Raw genomic sequence first — 23,892 nt, 5'->3', positions numbered from 1 at the left:
TATGTTCTGTTGTGATTTATACCATTTTTTTCGAATTTAAAATTTTATGCAAGTTCCCTATTGAGGAAGGAACGTTTCAGCAATTTACCGCTGACGACGAAAGACATTTCTTGCGTTAGAAGAAATATCTATGCTGCAAGAGGAAAATCCACACCATCATTGCCCAAGTCACAGGAAGAAGCTCTACAAGTGTTAATGAACTTAAATTTAAAAACAAATACAGATGAAAACTTTTTATTATCTACGAAAAATAATTCTGCACTTTTTAGTTGTTTAACAAATCTTTACTTTTTGTGTAATGTAGATTCTTTGTATGTAGATGGAACTTTTCAATACTGTTCTAAATATTTTTGTCAGATGTTTACTATACATGGCCACAAAAATGGTTTTTATGTTTCTCTAGTATTTTGTTTGTTACCAAATAAATCACAGCAATCGTACAAAAGTACTTTTGATACATTAATAACAATATGTACAGATTTGAATTTAAATTTCAAACCGAAGCGAATAATTTCTGATTTTGAAATAGCAATTCAAAATGTAGCCAAGTTTGTGTGGTCCGACATTATTATTTTTTTTGTTGCAAATTTCATTTAACACTAAATTGGTACCGAAAAATTCAAAATTTAGGTTTGTCCTCGGAATATAAAAATCAAACTGTTATTGGAAAATATTTAAAATTGCTTTTCGGCATTCCTTATTTAGATCCAAATGATGTTGGTGACTTTTTTTCTGATGAACTTTTTAATATTATTCCAGAAGATGACAGAGTTTTGCAATTTTGTGATTACCTAGTTGATAATTATTTAACGGAAGATTAAACATTTCCACCTTACATGTGGGCTTCAAATTCATCATCCCTTATATTTACTACAAACGCATGTGAATCATTTCACTCGAAATTTAACGCTTTTATAAATCACATCCTGACATATTTAAATTTACAGACATTCTGTTAAATTTTCAAGCAGAAGTATATGTGAAAATTAGAACTGCACATAGATTCGAAAAAAAACTTGATAAAACGGCAAAAAAAAAAGTTTATTTTATTGAAAATAGGCTAAATGAATGTTACGTTAATCAAAACATTACTAAATTATACTTCATTAAGTCATATTTGCAATTATTGTGTAGCTAACTGTTAAAATATAAAATATAGTGTTCACTCTTACTTATTTTAATCACTAATCAGACTTAAGCATTGTTATTGTTTAACTGTAGATTTTGTTATTGTACTTAAGTTAATGTAGATTTATAAATAAACTTTTTTTTTATTTAAAACACTTATACCACATCAACCACGCAGGGTTATTAGTGGGATTACAAACACAATATTTTTAATATGAATTACATTAAATAATATAATAAAATTTTATATCCTTTAAATAATTCAATACATTTAAATTTTTGTCCGTCAAGATGGATTTGAGGTTGTCTGGAATTCCATGTATTCTTTTTTCATTTTGGAAACAAGGGCAGTCAAGTAGGAAGTGTTTCACTGTTAATGAAGTGGAGCAGTTGTTGCAAATTGACGGTGGATCTTTACTGATAAGAAATTTGTGTGTTACAGCTGTATGACCAATTCTTAAATGGTTGATGATCACTTGCTCTCGTCTACTAGTGGGGTTATTCATACAGCTGTTCACCTGTGGGCATATTGGGATTAAGTTGTTTTCAGAATTTTCCCAGTAATTTTGCCCAGTGTTGTTGCAGTGAATTTTAATTAGATATTTCATATCACTGTAAAGATAGGTTGTAATTTTTGTGGTATCTTCTAAGTTGATTCGGCTTGTAGTTGCTAGTTAATCTGCTTTTTCATTTCCCCAGATTCCAGTGTGCGATGGCACCCAAATAAAGGCTATGTCTTTTCCCATCGAATGTAATATTTCTAATTCATTTTTTACTGCTTGTATAATGGGATTTGTTGTATAAATTTGCTTTAATTTCAATAATGCATTAAGTGAATCTGTAATGATGACGCACTTCATCGTGTTACTCGATTTGAGAAAAATTAAGGCATTCAATATAGCTGTGGTCTCGCCTGTGAGTATACTACACGTTGTAGGTAACTGTATGTTGTAGGAGTTTTCATCAGAATAGTACGCAGCAGCATGTCCATCAGGGGTTTTAGAGGCGTCTGTAAATATGTGTAAGTGATTGGGGTAATAGGATATGATTTCTGCAAAAAGATTTTTAATTATTGAGAAGTTTGTATTTGATTTGGGGTACTTTCTTAGTGTTAGGTCAATGGTCAGAGGGTGGGTTGTCCATGGAGGAGAGACTGCATTTGTATATAACAATAAATTAAGTTGATCCATGTTGAAATTTGTGGCTTTTATTCTTTCTATTAGAGGTATACAGTTTGTTGATTTTTTAAAAGGATGCCAGGTTGGAAAATTTGATAGAAAAGAGGATGTTGTTTTTGGATTGAAATTTTGGCAATGTAGTTTAGTGATAATTGTTGTCGTCTTATGGCCAGAGGAGGCTCCTTAGCTAGAACTTGTAGGCTACTAGTGGGACTAGTTCTAAATGCACCTAGTGCCAGTCTCAAAGCTGTAGATTGAATGCTGTTGAGTTTTTTTAGAGTAGTTTTGCTTGCGGCATTATAACATATGCAGCCGTAATCTAGTTTACTTCTTATGAGTGATTTATATAAGTTTATTAATATTTTAATATCTGCGCCCCAAACTTTATTAGACATAATTTTGAGTATATTTAACCTAGATTGACAGGAATGTTGTAGTTTGTTTATATGTGAGTTCCAATTTAAGGTTCTGGTAAAAGTTAGACCTAGAAAATTAACTTCTTCTGATTGTTTTATTGATAAATTATTTAAAGTTAAGTCAGTAGAAAACCAAGATCTGTTTTTATTAAAATTTATATATTGTGTTTTTTCTGTAGAGAAGTTAAACCCAGTTTTTAACGTCCAATTTTCAAGCCGAGTTATAAAATTTTGTAAGATTTTAGTTGCAGATTCTATATTGTTTAATTTAGTATAAACGACGATGTCGTCTGCATAGATACTGGCTTTAATAGGTGCTCTAATTTCATGAATAACACTATTGATAGCCACTAAGAATAATGTTGGACTTATTATGGAACCTTGAGGGATTCCATTTTCTAATGTTCTTGTTGAGCTTTTAAGGCCATTTATTCTAATTTCTATTGATCGATTACTTAAAATTGTTTACAAATTCTAGTATGTTACCTTGAACTCCGTTTTCGCTTAGATTTTTCAAAATACAGTGTCTCCAAGTTCTTTCAAAAGCTTGGGTAATATCAAAAAATATTGCAATCAGTTTTTGGTTATTAGCAAAGGCTTCACTAATTGAATTTTGTAAAGTAACATGGTTATCTGACGTCGACCTGCCTCCTCGAAAGCCATGTATGTCATCTGGTCCGGCCGAGGTGTTTTTTAAATCAGAAATAGCAAATTCCAATTCTTGAAGAGTTATGGCGATATTTAACGGATTATCGATATCGTTTATGGTGATAATAGAGGATTCTAGAGATTTCTTGTGCGTTAAGATTTCCTGAGGTATATTATTATTGCTAGAATTTTGTTGGTAAACATCAGCTAATGTTTCTGCAATAGTTTTGTTACAAGTGATTAGTGTTTGACCAAGAGTTAAGGTGTTTATTTGTCTAAAAGAGTTGGAACCTTTGAGTATACGAATTTTAGACCAAATGACAGCTGAAGGGTTTGATGAATTTATAGATGAGACATAATTTTCCCATGTATTTCTTTTGCTTTTTTTATGAGATATCTCGTTTTTGCTCTAAGTTTTTTAAAATTGAGTAAAGTTTCTTCCGTGTTCTGCTTTTTAAGTTTATTAAACTCGCGTTTTGTTATAGATAGAGCCAGTGCGATTTCGCTGGTCCACCAAGGTACTGGTTTCCTATTACAAAGTTTAGTTTTACCGATATTAGTTAAGGCTGCTTCTGTTATGATATTATTTAGGGACCTAATGTCAGAGTTTATGTCACTGCTTAATTGGAAATTTTCAGTTCTCTTTTGGATTTCGATTTGATAGGAATTCCAGTTTGCATTCTTTAATTTCCAAGATTGATATATTGGGAATTTAGCAGATTGAGATTTATTAAATGTTACATGAATGGGGAAATGATCACTGTCACGTAGTGATTCTAAAGTATTCCATACGAGATAAGTTGATAATGATTGGCTACATAATGTTAAATCTATAGCGGAAAATAAGCCGTTATAAGAATTAAATCGGGTCGATTTACCAGTATTGAGTAGTATTAAATCTGAGGATTCAATGAAGTGATTCATTAGGTTGCCGAATTTGTCAGTTTTATGACTTCCCCATGCCGGATGATGGCAATTCATATCACCTAAAATTATTTTTGGATTTGGGATTTGATCTATAAGATTATTAAATTCTTGTAAATCGAGGTCGCTGGGATGAGGCAGATATATATTGCAAATGTTAATGTGTTTTTGATAAGAAACTGCTACAGCTACAGCTTCAAGACTAGTATTTATTGCGATGGGTTTAGCTTGTATATCAGTTCTAGTAAAGATAGCTACTCCGCTACTGGCATGGTGAGCGTTTCTGTTTTTTAGAAAACATTTATAGTTTCGAAGGTTTATATTGGTATTTTTAAAATGGGTTTCTTGAAGACAAAGTATTTTAGGAGATAGTTCATTTATTAACAGTTTTAATTTGTTCAATATGGGTGTAAAACCCATTAGGGTTCCATTGCAGAATAAAAGAATCTGACATTAGATTTCCGATTGGGATTGCAGTTCGTCGGACTCTTCAATTGAAGATGTTTGATTGGGGTTTAGTTTCTTCTTTAAACGGGTGATGTTATTTTTTAGTTTTGAGTTATGGATGTAACAGTGGATGAAGTTGAGAATATCGATTAGTTCAGAAGGTTCATTGGAATAATTTTTGGAGATTAATTCAGGGTGTTGAGAGTATAATGTATTTTCTAGAAAATCGCAGATTTCATTATAATTTAGAATAAATGCAGGTGATCTATTCTCTATTTTATCTTTTATTGATTCCAGAGAAAAAATAAGTTCTTTGCGTGAGGTTTTATCTAATTTTTTGAATTTTTTCTTTGGTTTGTTTAAAGTAGGTGGCATAAAAGGTTGTGTATTAATTTGTGTATTATTGTCAATAATGTCTGGAGAGGAAGATATTTGTCTTTTAACTTGATTGGTTTTACTGGGAACATTTATAGATGATGGAGACGTTTCTACTGCTAGAATTTTGGTAGAATTATCTGAGACTGATGATGTACTGGGAAGAGGGTTTTGGTTTGTGTTGTTTATAGGTGTTACTGGTGAGTCAGTTTCTATTGTTAAATTTGTTTGCTCATTTGATTCCTGAGCTTTTGTTCTAGGTTGGATAGTTTCTAGTGAAGGGTTTAATGGGGTCAGATCAGTTCTATGAGGACATTCAGTTTCTTTGTGGCCTATAGTTTTACAATTTGAGCAGTTATATCATCTATGGAAAGGAACAGATGATATAGGGTGTTGTCATGTGTTATAAGAAAAGAATCAGGGATAGACACATTTTCTAGATGATTGATAAATATTTGCCGTCTAAAACTGAGGATATGGCTGTACTCTGTTTCCGGCATACCTACTCTTAAAAAAGTCATCTTAGACACGGGAATGATACCCATCTTTTGTAGTTCTGCTTCTATAGTGTTGCTAGGAATTGTAGGATCTACATTAGATACTTCGAGGCTATCGGCTGGAGTAATCAATCTTCTTATTTCTATCTCTGTTTCTTTTCTATTTACAAATTTGTAGGAGTGGAGAAGTGAATCGACCATGCTTTTTGACGAAAGATAAATACAAATTCGATTGTTGGAAATTCTTGATGCGAAAATTACGTTACGGGGTCCTACTAGCGACCCTACTGCTATGATGTAGTCGTGTATTTGAGTATCTTACATACTAGATAGGACAACAGCTTGGTCTTTTGTTGGGTGTTTAAAATAATTTACTGCAGTGGAATATGACATTTGTGATGATTTTTTTGTTTGAGTCATGTTGAATGAAGTTGTGTTATTTAAAGTGATATCGGTTGAAGTCATTTTAATTTAAGGTGCCGTAAGTCCGGCCCTGTCGCCAGTTCGAAAACTGGTCTTCGTTCTGGACACAATCTTGTTTTATCAGTATTTTGCAGGTTATATTTCTGATACTATTATTTATAATAATGTAATTTCAAGTACTCACGTTTGTCTATATTCGTGGGCACTTGTGTTGCACTAGAACTTTTATGCACAGGTGAAATAACAATATTTGAAAGGTAATTTACCATTCAAAAATAATTTATTTTAGAACGGCTTGTAAACGTGGTATATTGTACCATAGTCAGGACCGTACTCCTAAATAAACTTTATTCGATTATATTGTTATAGTTTAATTATTTAATCGTTTAAAATTTTCGCTCATGCTTTGGGAATTGGGTTCCTTTTTGAATACAATAAAGTAAAATAAAAACTAATATGTTCACAAAAATATTATCTAAGTACCTAGGTAGCGTGGGGCAGTTCTTTTTTGGTTAGTCGCTTTTAATCCTACTATAAAACTGAACCCATTAAAATTTAGGTAGTGTGGGGAGTTCGTAGTCGCTCCTGATATTCGCCATCAGTATTTTAAAAGTAGAGGGGATATGAACTGAACAGTATTACTGATGATCAGTAATATTTAACGGGTAAGTGCCGCTTTGGCCCCCATAATATAACATATTATGTAAGCAGTATTTTAAAAGTAGAGGAGATACTGACAGTATTACTGATCACCAGTAATATTGATCGTGTAAGGTCCTTTGTGGCCCTTATATCTGTAAGTGAATATGCAATTTTTTAAGGGTTTTAAGTAAGGTAAGTTTGAAACGGTTTATAATACGTTTGAAAATTAAAGATTTTGTTGGGAAAACCCGGATTTTCCGAGAACAATTGTTGTCGAAGGAAATCAGAAAAAATATCTCGATGCAGAATAGAGTAAAAATCTTCGGAATTACAGAGAAATAATTGAAAAAAGAAGATTTCGGAGCGCTAATTTGTTTATAAAGAAAATAGCACATTTTCTGCTGACTTTGTATAAATATATTATAGCCCAGTCGGGATACCATTTGACCTTGCATTAGGAGCTGTCCCAAATTTAATTTTTCTAACCTTTAGTGGGGGTCAATAGTAGTATAAATTTAAAATATCGACTGAATTTGACGGTTGCGTTAGCCGCCATCTTGATTTTAAACGAGAACTGTTTTTGCTCAATATCTTCGCCATTTTCAACTTTTCGACAACAAATATACAACCTAAAATTGTTGAAAATGCGATTTTCTATAATTTCGTTTATTGTAATTTTCTTCGTGCGGTCCATATTTTCCGAGTTATGGGTAAAAAACAGTGACAGTTAAAGCATAATTATTGATTTATTGAATTATCTCGTTTATTGTTACTTTTACAACAAATTTTAACCTATACAAAAATGAAGAGAATTAAATTTTGTAAAATTTTGGTCTCTTTCATTTTTTTGATAAAATCAATATTTAAGGTAGTACGTATGCGGTAAATGCATGAGCGTAAGACCCCGATTGATTTTAAAGCAATTGTTTTTGTTCAATACCTTCCCCATTTTCAACTTTTAGACAAAAAGTATAAGAACCGAAATTGTTGCAATTACGATTTACTACAATTTTTCGAGAGAACCAGTGGCGGGTCTAAGAGGGGGGAGAATGGGAAAATTTCCCCCAACGGGGTCCAAAATTAAAAAACAAATTGTTGAAATATTAAAATATGTTAGCTGACATGAAACTTAATTATAGACAGACAAATTCAACCAATAAAACCCGCTAGTTAATAAAATTAGGTAAACTTAATGCATATAAGTTATTATTTATGTCTTTTATGTACTTAGTTTTGTTGGTATTTCATTGGAAGTTTCAAAAATTGTATAAAATATAATTCTCTTTATTTTTGTTTATGTGCAATTATGTCGTAAAGTTAATAGTAAATGAGACAATTCAATAATTATGCTTCCCCTCCGCTTCCAATGTTTTCCTCCTTAACTCGGAGAATATTGATCGCATAAAAAAATTGTGGAAAAGAAATTGGAGGAAAGTGCGTTTCCAACAATTTTAGTTCCTACCGTTTTTGTCGAAAAGTTGAAAATGGCGGAGATATTAAGCAACAACGGTTCTCCTTTAAAATCAATATGGCGGCTAATGCAACCGCGGAATTCAGTCGAGATTTTAAATTTACACTACTATTGATCTCCCCTAAAGGATAGAATTATAAAATTTGGGACAGCTCGGAAAAAAGATTGAATTCAGTAATTATGCTCCACCCACCACTTTTTACTATTTTCCCACTTAACTCGGAAAATATCAACCGCATGAAAAAAATTGTTAAAAAGAAATTGTAGGAAATCATATTTGGAACAATTTAAGTTGAAAATGGTGTAGATATTGAACAAAAACAATTTATTGCTAAAAAATCAATCAGGTCTTACGTTCGCGCCATTATCGCATACATACTACCTTAAATATTAACTTTAGCAAAAAAATGAAAGAAACTAAAATTGTGTAGAATTTAATTCTCTCTATTTTTGTATGAAAACAATTTTGTCGTAAAACTAACAATAAACGAGATAATTCAATAATTATGCTCTATTTATATATAACTGTCACTATTTTCCGCTGTAACTCGGAAAATATCGCTGGCATGAAAAAATTGTACAAATAGAAATAATAGAAAATTACATTTTGAACAATTTTGGTTGTTATACTTTTTGTCGAAAAGTTGAAAATGGCGGAGATATTGAGCAAAAACGGTTCTCGTTTTTAAAATCAAGATGACGGCTAAAACAATGGCGGAATTCAGTAGAGATTTTAAATTTACAGTACTATTGACCCCCTAAAGATTAAAAAAATAAAATTTAGGGCATCTCCTAATGCAAGGTTAGGCCTGTTATTCGTCTAACCCGACTGGACTATTACTAGTATATGAAATCTTAATATTCGGTTCCAGCAATAAAATAGCTGGTGAATAACTTTTCGTTGTTTTGTATTATTAAAAATTCAAATTTTCAATTCAATAGAATTGAACGCTCGCTCGGTGTTTCTGGAAATCTCATAAAATTTGGAAATCATAAGGCACAAACTTATAAACTCAGGAGAAAATACCTTTTTCAATTTTAATATTTTTTATTTTAAATTACTATTTAAATTAAAGTTTTCAAAGTACCTAATTAAAGTTCATTAACTCCAGTCACTTACATCTATTTCCAGAAAATGTGGCGGGTTAAAAAACGCACAGAGATATTCCACCAAAATATTAAAAACATGAAAATTTGTGACATTTTATATATTAAAGCACCCTGTGTAACGCACAGCTGAATGTGGCTGAATTTTTATGTTTTTGGGTCACAGTGTTGCCATGCTGTTTTCTATATATTTCTTTCATAATTTCAATCAATGTTAAATGTACATACAAGAATAATAGAATAATAACGTTTACTTCTCCGTCATTATACTAGGTAAAATGACAAATGAGGTGTCAAATGAAAGCTTATAATCCAAGGATAGTACTAAATGTGAGAAATTAGACCTAGGTTGTCTGTCCCTCAAAAAATAAGCGTTATATTGGGGATTTCTAATGTTGACATCAAAAGTTGCACTATTTTTACCAGAAAACTTCTTTGTACTCTTTACTTTAAAATAAACGTGATTGAGAAGCTAAATTTTAAACTTCGTCACACAACTCTTGCGATTAAACTTTGCAATGTACAAATCCGCACCTTTTTCTTTGAAAAATTCATAACCTTTATCATGATAAGAATAAAAATTTGAGGCAGATACCTTTGTCTTCAGAAATGTTACAGCTGTATAGTGTAAAAATGTTAGAAAAAAATATTAAAATGGAACAGAGTTGTAGCGAAGTAAACGCAAAAAACGTGATTTCTTTTTTTTTTTATTTTTAGGTTAAAATTGCGATTTTGACAATGTTCCCCCACATAAAATTCAAAATAAACTTCATTTTCGTTTTCAGCACCCTCGAAAATATAAAGTATGAATAAAATTAGCCATTCATCCCTCTGTGGTCAGTATCTCGAAAACTAAGCGCTTTTTTGAGGGTGTCACGCTCGTGTATAATATCACAAAAATTGTAACGTGATAATATGAAAAAATAGAGGATACGGCAACGATGTCACAAGTGATGGTCGGATCGAACGCCAAAATCTACACAGACATATTAGGGTGCTTTAATATCCAAGATGTCCAAAATTTGTTATCAATGAATATAAGATCGCGTTATTTAGTGCAGCAGATTCGTGCAAATATTATAAGAATTGTGCATTTAATGATAGAAGCATATTAGTCCTGTCGCCAATGGGGGTACAACGGCCTCCTTAATTCGGATGGACTTACCCAAGTTTTTTTATGTATTTTGACCCGTAGAACACGAATTTTTTGGGTAACAGTCGATTCGGATGTCGATAAGATTGTTATAAACAAAGAACTTGAAGAATCACATAACAGCGATTTTTCGCAAAACAAAACATTTTTTTGTATTATTTGGGTCATTCTAAGTAAAAAATGTTTTTACAAGTTTTTTCGTAGGATGCATAGTTTTAGACATTAACGCGGTTGAACTTTCAAAAAATCGAAAAATTGCAATTTTTGAACCCGAATAACTTTTGATTGAAAAATAAAATAGCAATTCTGCTTACTGCATTTGAAAGTTCAAGTCAAATTCTATCGGTTTTGATTACTTTCATTGCTAAAAATTAATTTTTTTATTGTTAAACAAAGCTATAAACACATAGTGATTGAATGATAATTTCAATGCATCTCATTTGAAATATAACGAGTAGGCGCACATACCGACAATTTCTACGTAGATTACTTACATTAAAACGCATGCATTGGGTACGGGAAACACTATGTTTATGGCTTTGTTTAACAAATAAAAACTTAGTTTTTAGCAATGCAAATAATCAAAACCGATAGAATTTGACTTGAACTTTCAAATTCAGAAAGCAGAATTGCTATTTTATTTTTTAATCAAAAGTTATTCGGGTTCAAAAATTGCACTTTTTCGATTTTTTGAAAGTTCAACCGCGTTTATCTCGAAAACTATGCATCCTACGAAAAAACTTGTAAGACCATTTTTTGCTGAGAATCGCCAAAAAATCCAAAAAAATGTTTTATTTTGCGAGAAATCGCTGTTATGTAATTCCTCAAGTTCTTTGTTTATAACAATCTTATCGACATCCGGATCAACTGTTACCCAAAAAATTCGTGTTCTATGGGTCAAAATACATAAAGAAACTTGGGTAAGTCCATCTGGATTAAGGAGGCCGTTGTACCCCCCCTGGCGACAGGACTGTATAATTTGGACCACATAAACTACACATATAAAGGTTCAAAATTAGATAGGAGGCCACCTTAGATTTTGCCTTTTAGAAAAATGGCGGGGATTCAAAATGGTGAGTATACATATGTGACTAATAGCACGATAACTTTTGAACGAGACTTCAGATTTCAACCAAATTTGATATATAGGTTCTTTTTTGATGTATAAGATCGAGGTCTTGAACCAGAAGAATCGGTTTACCAGAAGTTGTGTTTTTCCAGGTTTTTATGTAAAAATATGTTGTTGTATTTTCAATTATTTCACCCTGTATGTGTTAATTTTGCAAATAGTTAATAAGAGCATTAAAAAGAGCGTAAAAATATTTTTTAGGAAGTATTTTTAACTTTTTAGTTATGTTGATTACCATTTATTAAGTGCAAAACGTATCTTCACATGTAACTATATGCGGCAGATTCGTGCAAATATTATAAGAATTATTGTGGATTTAATGGTAGAAGCATATAATTTTAACCATACATACTACACATATAGAGGTTCAAATTTAGATACGAGGCCATCTCAGTTTTTGTTCCTTTTACAAAAATGGCGGGCATTCAAAATGGCCACTATACATATGTGACTAATAGCACGATAACTTTTGAACGAGATGTTAGATTTCAACCAAATTTGGTATATATGTTCTTTTTTTAATGAATAATATCGAGGTCTTGAACCGGAAGAATCGGTTTATCAGAATTTGTGTTTTTACTGTTTTTTTTATGTAAAAATATGTTGTTTACTTTCCAATTTTTCAAAAAGGTGATACCGGCGTTGAGAAGAGCGTAAATATATTTTTTAGGAAGTATTTTGAACTTTTGAGTTATATTAATTATCACTTAATACATGCATAACCTATCTTCACATGTAGGTACCTATGTGCGGCTGATTCGTGCAAATAATAATATAAGAATTATTGTTCATTTAATGGTAGAAGCATATAATTTGGACCACATATACTACACATATAAAGGTTCAAATTTAGATACGAGGCCATCTCAGTTTTAGTTCCTTTTACAAAAATGGCAAGCATTCAAAATGGCGACTATACATATGTGACTAATAGCACAATAACTTTTGAACGAAACGTCAGATTTCAACCAAATTTAGTATATAGGTTTTCTTTTGATGAATAATATCGAGGTCTTGAACCGGAAGAATCGGTTTAGCAGAATTTGTGTTTTTACTGTTTTTTTATGTAATAATATTTTGTTTCTTTTTCAAATATTTCACCCTGTATATGTAAATTTTTCAAAAAGGTAATAACGCCATTGAAAATAATGTAAATATATTTTTTAGAACATATTTTGAACTTTTCAGTTGTGTTAATTACCATTTAATAAATGCATAACGTATGTTACGTTATGCCAAAAATCCCCGAATAATAAAATCTGGTCCTTCATACACTTACTTTGACATGTTGCACTTTTGGATGCATTTTATGCACTTTAAAATGCAATTATATATTTCCACCCAAGAGGCAGGTGGGTGGCAGCTTGAACATTGAGTTTAAGCGAAACACAATGTTTATTTGTTCAATAAACATTTATTTCTGTTTTCTGAGAGCAGTACAATGTATTTTGAATTAAATACATAACGTAAATTCTTCATTTTGTGTCAATTAATTTAATTCATAAGATTTTTCTTGGACACCCTATATAAATAATTGTACTAATGTTTATACTGCTATATAGAGAATTAAATAACCTTTTAAATGAGTTAACATACAATTAAGTCCCTGAATCTTTACCAGTGCGTCATCATTTTAAGCATACGAAATAAGTCGATGATAGGTCGGAAATCGAAATTTACTAAACGCAACAGCAAGTTACTTACTGTCACTTGCTGTTGCGGTAGTAAATTTCAATTTCCTACTTATCTTCGACTTTTTCGTATGCTTTAAATGATGACGCACGGGTAAAGATTCAGGGACTCAACTATGCAACTCATACTCCCATTTAAAAAAATCATTGATTACGCCATTACACTATGGATATATCCAGATGGATAAAGTCACGATTATGTTATATATGCCAACAACTCATAATTTATAAATGAACACTTAAATGTATGAATGTACAATATACATTATTATTATTATTAAGGTATAAACTGTACAAGAATAAAAAGCCGCTAAAACGCCGTAAAAATGAGTGGCGCATACAATATTCCAGCTACAAAAGATCTGATATGAATATTACGTGGCGCGACAATGTATTTTCATGTTGATGCAAAATAAAATTCTAGTTTTATTTTAAAAGATTTTTTCATAATATTTGCTAAGTTTGAAGTAAACGCGCCACAAAAGAGCTTTAAAATTCAAACAGTATCAAAGTTAGCTTTTGTGGCGCGTTTTACTTCAAATTGAGCAAATATTATGAAAAAATCTTTTAAAATAAAACTAGAATTTTATTTTCCATCAATGTGAAGATACATTTTCGCGCCACGTAATATTCACATCAGATCTTTTGTAGTTGGAATATTGTATGCGCCACTCATTTTTACGGCGTTTAGCGGTTTTTTTATTCTTGTATCAGGAGTTTTTCAATGTTATTTATAAAATAAATGTATGAAGTTGAATATAATTGTTTTTGATCACTAAACATGAGTTTGAAACGTATTGACAAAAGTAGTATCTGATGCATCTAAGGTCAAGTATGATAACTAAAGGTATTACAGGAATTATTGAGCTTGAAAAACTGTTTCTTCCCTTAGTAAATAAATTGGATCATACTTATGAAGCCTATAACTTAAAAATTTGAATTTTCCCGGATACACCGTTAGCTGCGCCTAGAGCCCTTCTACAAACGCTCAGATATTGGTGCAATTCGTAGGTTCAAATTTTGAGTAATTGTCGAAAAACCAAAATTTTCAAAGTTTACTTTTTCAGTTTTTCGCTATACTGAGCGGAGTGTATGTCTGATCCTGACGGCTTAAACACCATTTAAAAGCTTAACTTAACACTATTAATTTGGTGTATCTGCGGTTTTCCTGTCTCTTCTTGAACCGAAGATATATACCCCCAAAAATTATGCTGTTTTGTACCTACCAAGTCCTATAGCTGGCTTATGGGTGGTCAAAAGTCACAAACTACACCGGCTCTCTTCAAACACAGAAAAAAAATTCAGATTGGTTTAACCTTTCCACAAACATTTTCCCTTTTTTAAATAGAAATTGAGTCATGTTTCTGAGCTCGGTAACTTTTGAATGGTATAACCGATTTTCAAAATTAGGCATGCGTTGGAAAGGTAATGATCAGTACTATCACAAGCCGTAAAGGTCGGACTTAAATTTTTGAAGTTTTTGGAAGTTGTGGGGACGAGAACGAAAAACGGACCCTAAATAGGAAGGGTTGTAAAATCCACACCCTTGGACCAAAATGGATATATGGTTGATATAATGGATGGGTGATATAATGGATATAATGGATAAAATGGTTGATATATGGATGGGTGAGTCTTTAAGGTGTATTTGGCCCAATTTTCAATTCGGTCAGATTTAGAAAATCGAAAATTTCGTGTAGGTATATATAGTGTCGCGTGTAGAGGGTTGTGCGTCACTAGCGAGAACTGTCGTTCTCTTGGGATAAACTTATTTCGAATAATTTGTAAGTATTAAGATGTTTTATATTTTGCACAAAAACGGCGCGTCGTAAATGAAAAGACAGATTTTCTGTCACAAACTGAACGAGGAATTCAAAAATAATTTTTAATTTGAAATATATAGGTACTACTTTTTATGTCACTATTTTTTGTTAAAAAAAATCAGACCGTTAACTGTATGCGCGCCAATGGTTAATATAAAATTCTTAGCTGTATGTAAAACATGCGCAAAATCTAACCCTTAAAACCCACCAAAGTTCATTTGCATATCTCAACCGGTTTTAGAGCAGTAAATAAAAAAATCATGAGTTTACAAGTAAAATTTCAACACCCCGTATCTCGAAAACGAAGCATTTGCGTGACATACATATCTTTATAAAACAAACTATCATTGTTTTTTCATGTCATATTCCCCTTAAAGTTTGCCACACTTATTTAGAAATACCCTGTATAAAAATTTCAAAAGCGTTAAAAAATTTGATTTTTGCGCCAAAAATTTTGTAAAAAATAACATCTTGTAGGCAATAAAAAACCTAGATTGTAAAAAAAAGAAGTTTTTACGATGATTAGAACAGGAGATATCGCTAAAAAACAAAATAATTCGTTTCGATTTTTTTGTTTGAAGTTATGGTCAGGTCAAGGGCCTAAAACTTTTTTCATATTTTTTGGGATGTATTTAAAGGAAAATAAGGTAACGAATAATTTTAAAATTGAATCAAGAGTCAAAACGCTTAAATAAAATACCGAAAAAATTTTTTCGCTATTTTGACCATGATGTCCGACATATAAAAATCTGAAATAAAATTATAGAAATAATTTGACACCCAGTAAGTAGTATTTTTTCGACATTTTGTTCGGCCTAATTATTTTTAAATAAATTTAAAAAATTTTCAAAGAAAAAAAAATAGAAACAAGTTTGGAAAAAATATGCCATATGCACTAAAAATCCTACAAAACTAAAGAAAAAAGAGTTTCTACGATAATCAGAACCGAAGATATCCAAAAAAAAAACAAAAGAAAACACATTTTTTGGTGGTTGTGGGTGGGCTAGTGGTCTAAAATTTTTTTGTCAAATACTCTTTGATTTAGAACAAAATGACATTTTTATTATTGGAATATCGCTGCCTTTTGTTCATTCTTCGTTTAATAATATTATATTGTTAATAAATATAATAATATTATATTTATTATTCTCTTATATATCCTTATTTGATACTAACAAACAAATTGGCTTTTTATTTGTCCCTATTGTTCAATTTTAGTTCTAGTTCATCTTTAAAGATGTTATTAGGTTTCTCGGTGAAGCTCGTCTTTTCATATGTATTAGTTTTTGACGTAGAAAATTCTATTTTACATAATATACATTTTCAAACTTTCATCTCATATTACCTATGATGACAGATGTGATATGCATGTTTATAAGATAGGTATTTCAATGTCAGAAAATGCATGTTGCAATATTTTGTCACTTTAATATACCAGCTTTTTACGCTAGACTTGGATATTGCCAAATTGAATAAGGAAGGCTCTTTGATATAAAGGGTGATTCATTAAGAATGTCCAATCTGTGAGTTGCAGATTCTAGACCTTAAAATATTAAGATTTATTCCAAATCATTTAAATAAAATGTTGCTCGGTACTGAGTTACAGAGTACGTGTTATATTTAAAAATATACCTAATAGTCTAGGCGCCAGAGGGGTCACCGTGTCATATTCAATTCTGATGGACAAACTCAACGGTTTCTTATGGATTTTTGGCTGCTGATTACGAATTTCGAGGGGGGATTTCGATCCGAGTGGTCAAAAAATTGTTATAAACAATTTAATTGTTTATAAATTGTTTATAAGGCTCTGGCTCATAAACTAAAAGAGATAAAAAAAAATGTTTTAAATAAAATTTGTTTCTTAATAAAAAACGAAGAAATAACCGTTTACTAAACTTAAATCTAACAATTAGAAGTCAAGATATTGTAAAATTAGTGCACAATGCAAATTGCAAATTGCAAAATAAGTATTTTTCGAAGCTTTATCGATCGTAACTTGGCTTCTACGCATGCAAATGAGCCTTATAAAGTGTCGTTTTAAAGCTTAATTAACAGGCTTCCAAACAAAGTTTGTTAAATTACTTGATCTTCATTTGTTTTAAAGTTATACCCGTTTGAAGTTACAATTTTCTTAAAAATATTGAACATTTATTTGTTTATAAGGGTTTCAAGCAAATTTGAGCTATAAACATTTATACTTTAATGAACAATAATGATAGAAAAACTCAAAAGGAACAATTTGAGGTTATGAAAATGTTCATAAGTTTATTTTTGGCCAAGATGTCGATATTTTAATGGCGCTCTATGAGGCGGAAGATCGGCTTACAGTCAATTAAGTATTTTTCGACGCTTTATCGATCGTAACTCGGCCTCTACGCAGTAAAATGAGCTTTTCATGGTCTCATTTTAAAGCTTAATTAATAGACTTCCAAACAAAGTTGTCAAACTACTTTATCTTCATTTGTTCTAAAGTTATACTCGTTTGAAGTTATAATTTTCTTAAATAATTTGTACATTAATTTTTGTATAAGGGTTTTTAGTTTTGAGCAATAAACATTTATACTTTAATTAAAACTAATAATAGAAAAACTAAGGTGTATTTTGAGTTTAGGAAAGTGTTCGTAGGTTTATTTTGGCCAAGATATTGATAATATAATAGCACGTTCTGAGGCTCAAGATCAACTCACAGTCAAGTAATGAATATTATGGTAAATATACCGATCGACTGCTCTCGTGTTACACTATTTTGCTCAGGAAGCCTTGACTATTCCTAATATGTCTATCAATGTCTACAATAATATAATATACTACTGTCAATTCTGTCTATTTGTTACAACAAAGTCATTGTCTCTTAATAGTGTAATGTGATATTGATTCGTTGCAATAATGAATAATTTAGTTAATAATAAATTATGTATTATATGTCAAAAAATATCAACATCAAAGCACAGTCTTCTACTGAGAACGGTTGTGCACGTATAATTGAAACAGCAAATATTCGTAAAGATTTTTCTCTTGTTTTCTCTTGTTGCAGGAGGCATTTCTCTTGTTAAAGATATGCCACCAACATCAAACTCAATCCACTTACATATAAAACGAGCATTTTATGACACACAATTAATGTGCCTCGAAGATTCTGCAAAGGAGCTTGATCCACTTGTATATGGATATCTTATAGATAATGAAACTCTGAAGCCCCAAAAAGTTTTAATTTTAATGCCTTCAAAATCAGATTTAGTACCACCATGTGTCTGAAAAAAGTGCTCGAAGAATTTATGCAGATGTAAAAAAGCTGAGATTCCCTGTATATCTCGATGCAGAGGTATGAAAGAAAATGTTTGTAAAAATAGTATTAATAAATAATATCAACTCACTTTTTAGTTATATTTCTGAAATATTAGTTTTTAATGTGTTTTTTTTCTCATTTAGTACAAAAAATAGAAGACAAAGTAAATAGAATGAAAGGTGATACGAGATACAGTATGATGATTTAATTATAAGAAGTATATGATACAATTTTATTAGGATCTTCAAAAATGAAAAATGAAGATAAGGTATATATACATAGACATTATAATTTGCGTCGAGATCTTAGCGCGTGAACCTTTACGCTGTGAGCCAATCTTGCGCCTCATAGCGCGCCATTAAAATATCGACATCTTAGCCAAAAATAACAAGATACTGTGCCGATATGTGCTTTTGTCCCGGGGGTGGTTTTCACCCCCTTTTGGGAGTGAAAAAATATTCGTCCAAAGTAAGTCCGGAAATGGATAAACTAACTATTAAGTAACTTTTGCTCTATAGAGTTTTTTCACTAAGTCAATATTTTTCGAGTCATTTGCCAGTGAATATGTTAATTTTTTCAATAAAATAACCACGATTTTAGACGGCTTTTCGCAAATAACTCAAATAGTAAGTATTTTGTCCAAAAAACATTCTTAGCAAAAATATAGCCTGTACAAAATTTAAAAAAATGGTGTATATATCACGTCTCCATACCTAGTAGAAGCAGAGTTATAGCTAATTAAAAATAGGTTCATATTCGTCAAATTTCAAATGGAATACTTTAACGTGAAATAACCAAAAATGAAGCACATTTCGGGGAAAACTCATTACAACTTATTTAAAGTGTTTAAAAAAGCTTCATTTTTGTTTTATAAAAAAATTTCTAGCATCAAAAGTAAACAAGTTACGCTCAAAATAAAGTTAGTCCCTTTTTTTGGTTAAAAAATCGGGAAAATCACTCCCTAATTAGTATCTCAAATGAACTTAATCTTTACGACTTCACAAGTTTCTTGACTTATGTATGTATTATATATATGGTCTGTAAGTTTCATCGGTTCAAAGTCCTTATTTTTGAAAGGGCTGTAGTTAAAAGGGTTGAACGAGTCACTGATCACGAATGTATGCAAATTTAGAAACACCAAATCTTAATAAATTTTTGTCTTACAGAAAAACAAAAAAATACATTATATTCAGAAAAGCAATGTTGACTTTTTGCTTTTGAGATTTTTGGTATCTATAACAACTTTTAAGTTATTTAAAAAAAGCACATTTTTCAAAATTAAATTTTTTAAAAATTTTACTTTAAAATCAATTTTTTTCAAAAATAAGCACTTTGAATCGATGGAACTTACAGATCATATAAACACAACATAAGAAAAATAATTTGTGGAGCGGTAACGATTAATTTCATTTAAGTTGCTAATTAGGGGGCGGTCTTCCCGATTTTTTTTGCCAAAACAAAAGGGACCAACTTTATTTTGAGCGTAACTTGCTTAAATTTAATGCTAGAAATTATTTATAAAAACAGAAATAAAGCTTTTTTTAAACAATTTAAAAAAGTTTTAATGAGTTTTCTCTAAAAAGTGCTTAATTTTTTGGATATTTCACTTCGAAATATTCTATTTGATATTTGGTGAATATGAATCTATTTTTCATTGGCTATAACTCTGGTTCTATGAGGTCCAGAGACCTAACGCGTACACAATTTTTTTACTTTTTCACAGGCTATATTTTTGTTAACAACGTTTTTTCCGACAAAATACTTACTTTCTGAGTTATTTGCGAAAAACTGTCTAAAAATGTAGTTTTTTTGTTGAAAAAATGAACATATTCACTCGAAAATAACTCGAAAAATGTTGAATTGGCGAAGAAGCTCTATAGAACAAAAGTTACTTAAAATTAGTCAGTTTATCCATTTCCATCCTTATTTTGGACACATATTTCTTCACCCCCAAGAGGGGGTGAAACTCACCCCCAGGGAAAAAGCACACATCGGCACAATATCACTTTTTTTCTTTGACATGTAAGCTATGCGTATGCCAAATTTCATGTCAATCCAAGCGGTTCTTTAAAATTTAGAGCAAAAACCGTGAAAGAATGTACTATTACTTTAAAACTATTTGACATATATTTATCATACTAAGCATTAAGTGTAAGTAAATTACACTTTAATAAATTATAAATAAACGTTTCTGGCTAATACCAGAGGCGTAGGACAGCGGACCGTGAATTGTTCACCCAGGCCCGGCCCTAGGGATTTTGCCGCTCTGGGCAAGATCGGCGAACGCCGCCCCCCCACCTTGTTAGACACATGACTCACCACCATCCTTCAGCGGTCACCAAGATTGTATTTTTATTGATGTATGCTTGGTGCTAAATTATTAAATATGCCATTTTCTACTTTATTTGAATGATACACGCTTAAAAAGACATACATTTGCAATATTTTCATGAGATTTTACTACATTACCGTATATTAACATGTTTTAATATCCAAAAACTTATTATCTTTATCCATAATGACACACCTTTTTTTTTAATTAAGTAACACTCTTCTTATCTTGGCACGGGAAAAGTCTTTTAATAATTTTCCATGATCCAGGGACTCAGCTATTTCGTGTTTAATAGAGATTGTCGCTAGAGCACTCAAACGTTCCTGGGACATAGTTGATCAAAAGTAATTTTTTATTAGTTTTAGCTTTGAAAATATTTTCTCTCCAGAGGCCACTGTCACTTGTAGGGTTAATAAAATCCTCAAAGCAACACTAACGTTTGGTACGAAATCAATATTATACTCTCTAATCATTTTCAGGGTCTCTAGAGATGTACTCTTGGGCTTCACAATCGTGGAAAGTACTTTCAGTTCATCTTTTAGATCAGCATAATTTAGAACTTTTGACTCATCAAAGGTTAAAGCATCACATAGCATAAAACATTTATCTGATAAATCATGCTTAACTTTTGCCTCTGTCAAATAGCCCTGGATTTTTAAATCACTTCTGAGAGACTTAACATGGATTTCCGTTTTTTCTAATAAACTGACAGCTTGATATATTCCCATATCAATACTCTGCAGTGATTTGCTCACTACGGTGATGTGAAGTAAAATGTCATGCCATATTACCACAAAGCAAAGGAAAGTAAAATCACGGATTTGATTTGCCAAACAGCTTGCCTCATGAGCAACCATTTTATCGTTGTTTTTATTGACAGTGATTTCTACGAGAGCATCGTAGATTTCTTCAGTTTGGTATCTGATCGGAGTAATTGCATAAATTCTCATCTAGTTCCCATCTAGTTGCGGACAAAGGTTTCAATGCTATGCTAGAAATATAATTTCAGTATAGCCCAACGATGAATAGATGCTGAGTATAAGTTGTAAATTTTTGTCACTAAGGAAAAGAAAGAAACTGCAAACTGTGCGGCTTTAGCAGCATAGTTCACGACTAAGTTTTGTGAATGGTTAGAACATGGGACAAAAAGTTCTTCACTTTCATATTTGCCCCATTGTCATATCCTTTTCCTCTAATATCTTACAAAGCTATTTTCAGTTCATTCAGTTCTTGCAAAATAACTTCTGTAAGTCCCAAGCTAGTGGTTTCTAGTATAGCCACAAATCCAAGAAAATGTTCTGCAATTTCAACTCTTTGTGAACAGAAACCTAAATCGACAAAACGTACAACAATAGTCATCTGTTCCACCCCAGAAATACCAGGTGTACAATATAAAATTATGCTAAAATACTTTGCTGATTTCAAAAAGTTTAAAATTTTATTTTTGATTTGATCATGCAGGAGCTGAATAGTTTCGTTTTGAATACGTTTTCCCAAGTAGTGATGCTGCTTGTTACTAACATTCGTTGTTGTCCTAATGTACTCTTGTAAAATAGAATCAAATTTTCCAAAGAGCTCAACAAGCTTTAAAATATTACCATTGTTTTGATGAAAATGTATCAGAATTGCCCCTCAATGGAAGACACTATTGTACTAAGAACTAAAACTTAAATTGTTATTGTTTCACTTATTTAATTCTCGTTTTTTACAGTTGCATTTTGCCGCTCTTGTTCATAATATTGATTTTTTATCACATTAAAACACAATTTATTATTTCGTCAATTTCAAAAATTGTCTGTCCTCTAAAATTTGCCGCCCTGGGCGGCTGCCCAGTTCGCCCACCCCTGGAGCCGGGCCTGTGTTCACCCTTCCTAAATTCTACGCCACTGGCGGGATTGCTATTTTAGCGCAATATTTCGATTCTCTAATAGACCAGGTCGGATCTGCGAAAAAACGTTTATTTTTGGATGTGAGAGGTGGCATTCGGATTTTTGCAGATAAAGTTAGGTTACAGCTTCAATAATAATAATTGACTTAAGGTTCTTCTCAAATATGCCCGGAACATTAATAAAAAAATTAAAATATATAAAAATTTCGAAAAACATCGATTTTTTTCTACTTTCTTTGCTTATAACTTTAAAACGATTTATTTTGGAAAAAAGTCGTGGGGAAGTAAAACAGATAATTGAATTTTGTATCATATTCGTCCGGTTAAAAATGTCTTAAATTATTAACCATTCTGCACAATAGCAATAAATACAAAATAAGGGGGCAAAATAAGCATATTCTAATTCAATGTCTTTCAACCACTTTGGTTGCACTTAAAACCTTCGTAAATCGCTTAGAAAATTATTACAACATACTAAAATCGTCCACCAAATTTCATTGAAATCAACATAGATTTTGCAATCTAAATTTTTTTAAAAAAGTTAAAATTTTTAAAAACTCTCTGAACAAAAAGTAGACCATTTAGAAGTTTGCTAATGTTTTTACATATAAAGAGGCGCTCTACCTATCTAATGCACTTTACAGAACTAAAATTGGATTATTTAAGCGGCATCAGCACTGTTTTAAAGTTATAAACAATTTTTGGCTTATAAAAAAATACAGTGAGGACGTTTGAGTTGGAATAAATTCATTTTCAGTTATTTATCAAATAAACATGTTTTTCTGTTTTAGGACAACAGTAAAATGTATTTCGAATTAAATAAATTATATACTTTCTTCTTTTTGTCTCAATTAATTAAAAGAAATTTTTGGACACCTTGTATAAATAATTATGTTAATGTCTATATTAATGAATAGAAAATTGAACAACCTTTCGAATAAGCTATCACATGACCCCTATTCGTATTTAAAAAAATCATCGATTGCGTCATCACGCCCAGATGGATGACGTCACTAGTATGATATATATCCCAAAAAATTATAATTTAAAAATAAAAATCGACTTGATTTGTAATTTATCTTCAGAGTCGCCCATTCTCGAGAAAATGAATTTATTCCAACTCAAACGTCCTCATTGTACAGATAACTAGTTCAGTGGCTTATATCTTTAAACCATGAATTTTTGGAGCTACGTGCCCATTGAGTCTTTTGCTCTACACATCAAGGACTATCAGAACCCAAAGTTTTAGAGCCTTTTGCAGAGAATCATTTCCCATAAGGTTTCTGCGGGGTCTTTTATTTTGTTGTATGGATTCACGATTTTTTTATACTTTT

The 23,892-nt window shown here is 31.2% G+C and overlaps 1 protein-coding gene across 6 annotated transcripts in view; it reads right to left on the bottom strand.

Moving 5' to 3' along the window:
* LOC114333048 (cardioacceleratory peptide receptor-like) overlaps positions 1 to 23,892 on the bottom strand; it is a 285,379-nt gene that overhangs the window by 152,841 nt on the left and 108,646 nt on the right. The window contains exon 1 of one of the 6 annotated variants that reach the window (XM_028282877.2): positions 6,221 to 6,355. The exons of the other annotated variants lie outside the window; for them this stretch is intronic. The gene's annotated coding sequence lies outside the window, so the exon portion shown is untranslated. Of the gene's footprint in view, positions 1 to 6,220; positions 6,356 to 23,892 lie in introns of those variants that run through there. 6 annotated transcript variants of the gene reach the window in all.

This window comes from Diabrotica virgifera, chromosome 9 (genome assembly GCF_917563875.1).
Source record: "Diabrotica virgifera virgifera chromosome 9, PGI_DIABVI_V3a".
Lineage (NCBI taxonomy): Eukaryota > Metazoa > Arthropoda > Insecta > Coleoptera > Chrysomelidae > Diabrotica > Diabrotica virgifera.
This window is presented reverse-complemented; position numbering and strand designations above follow the sequence as displayed.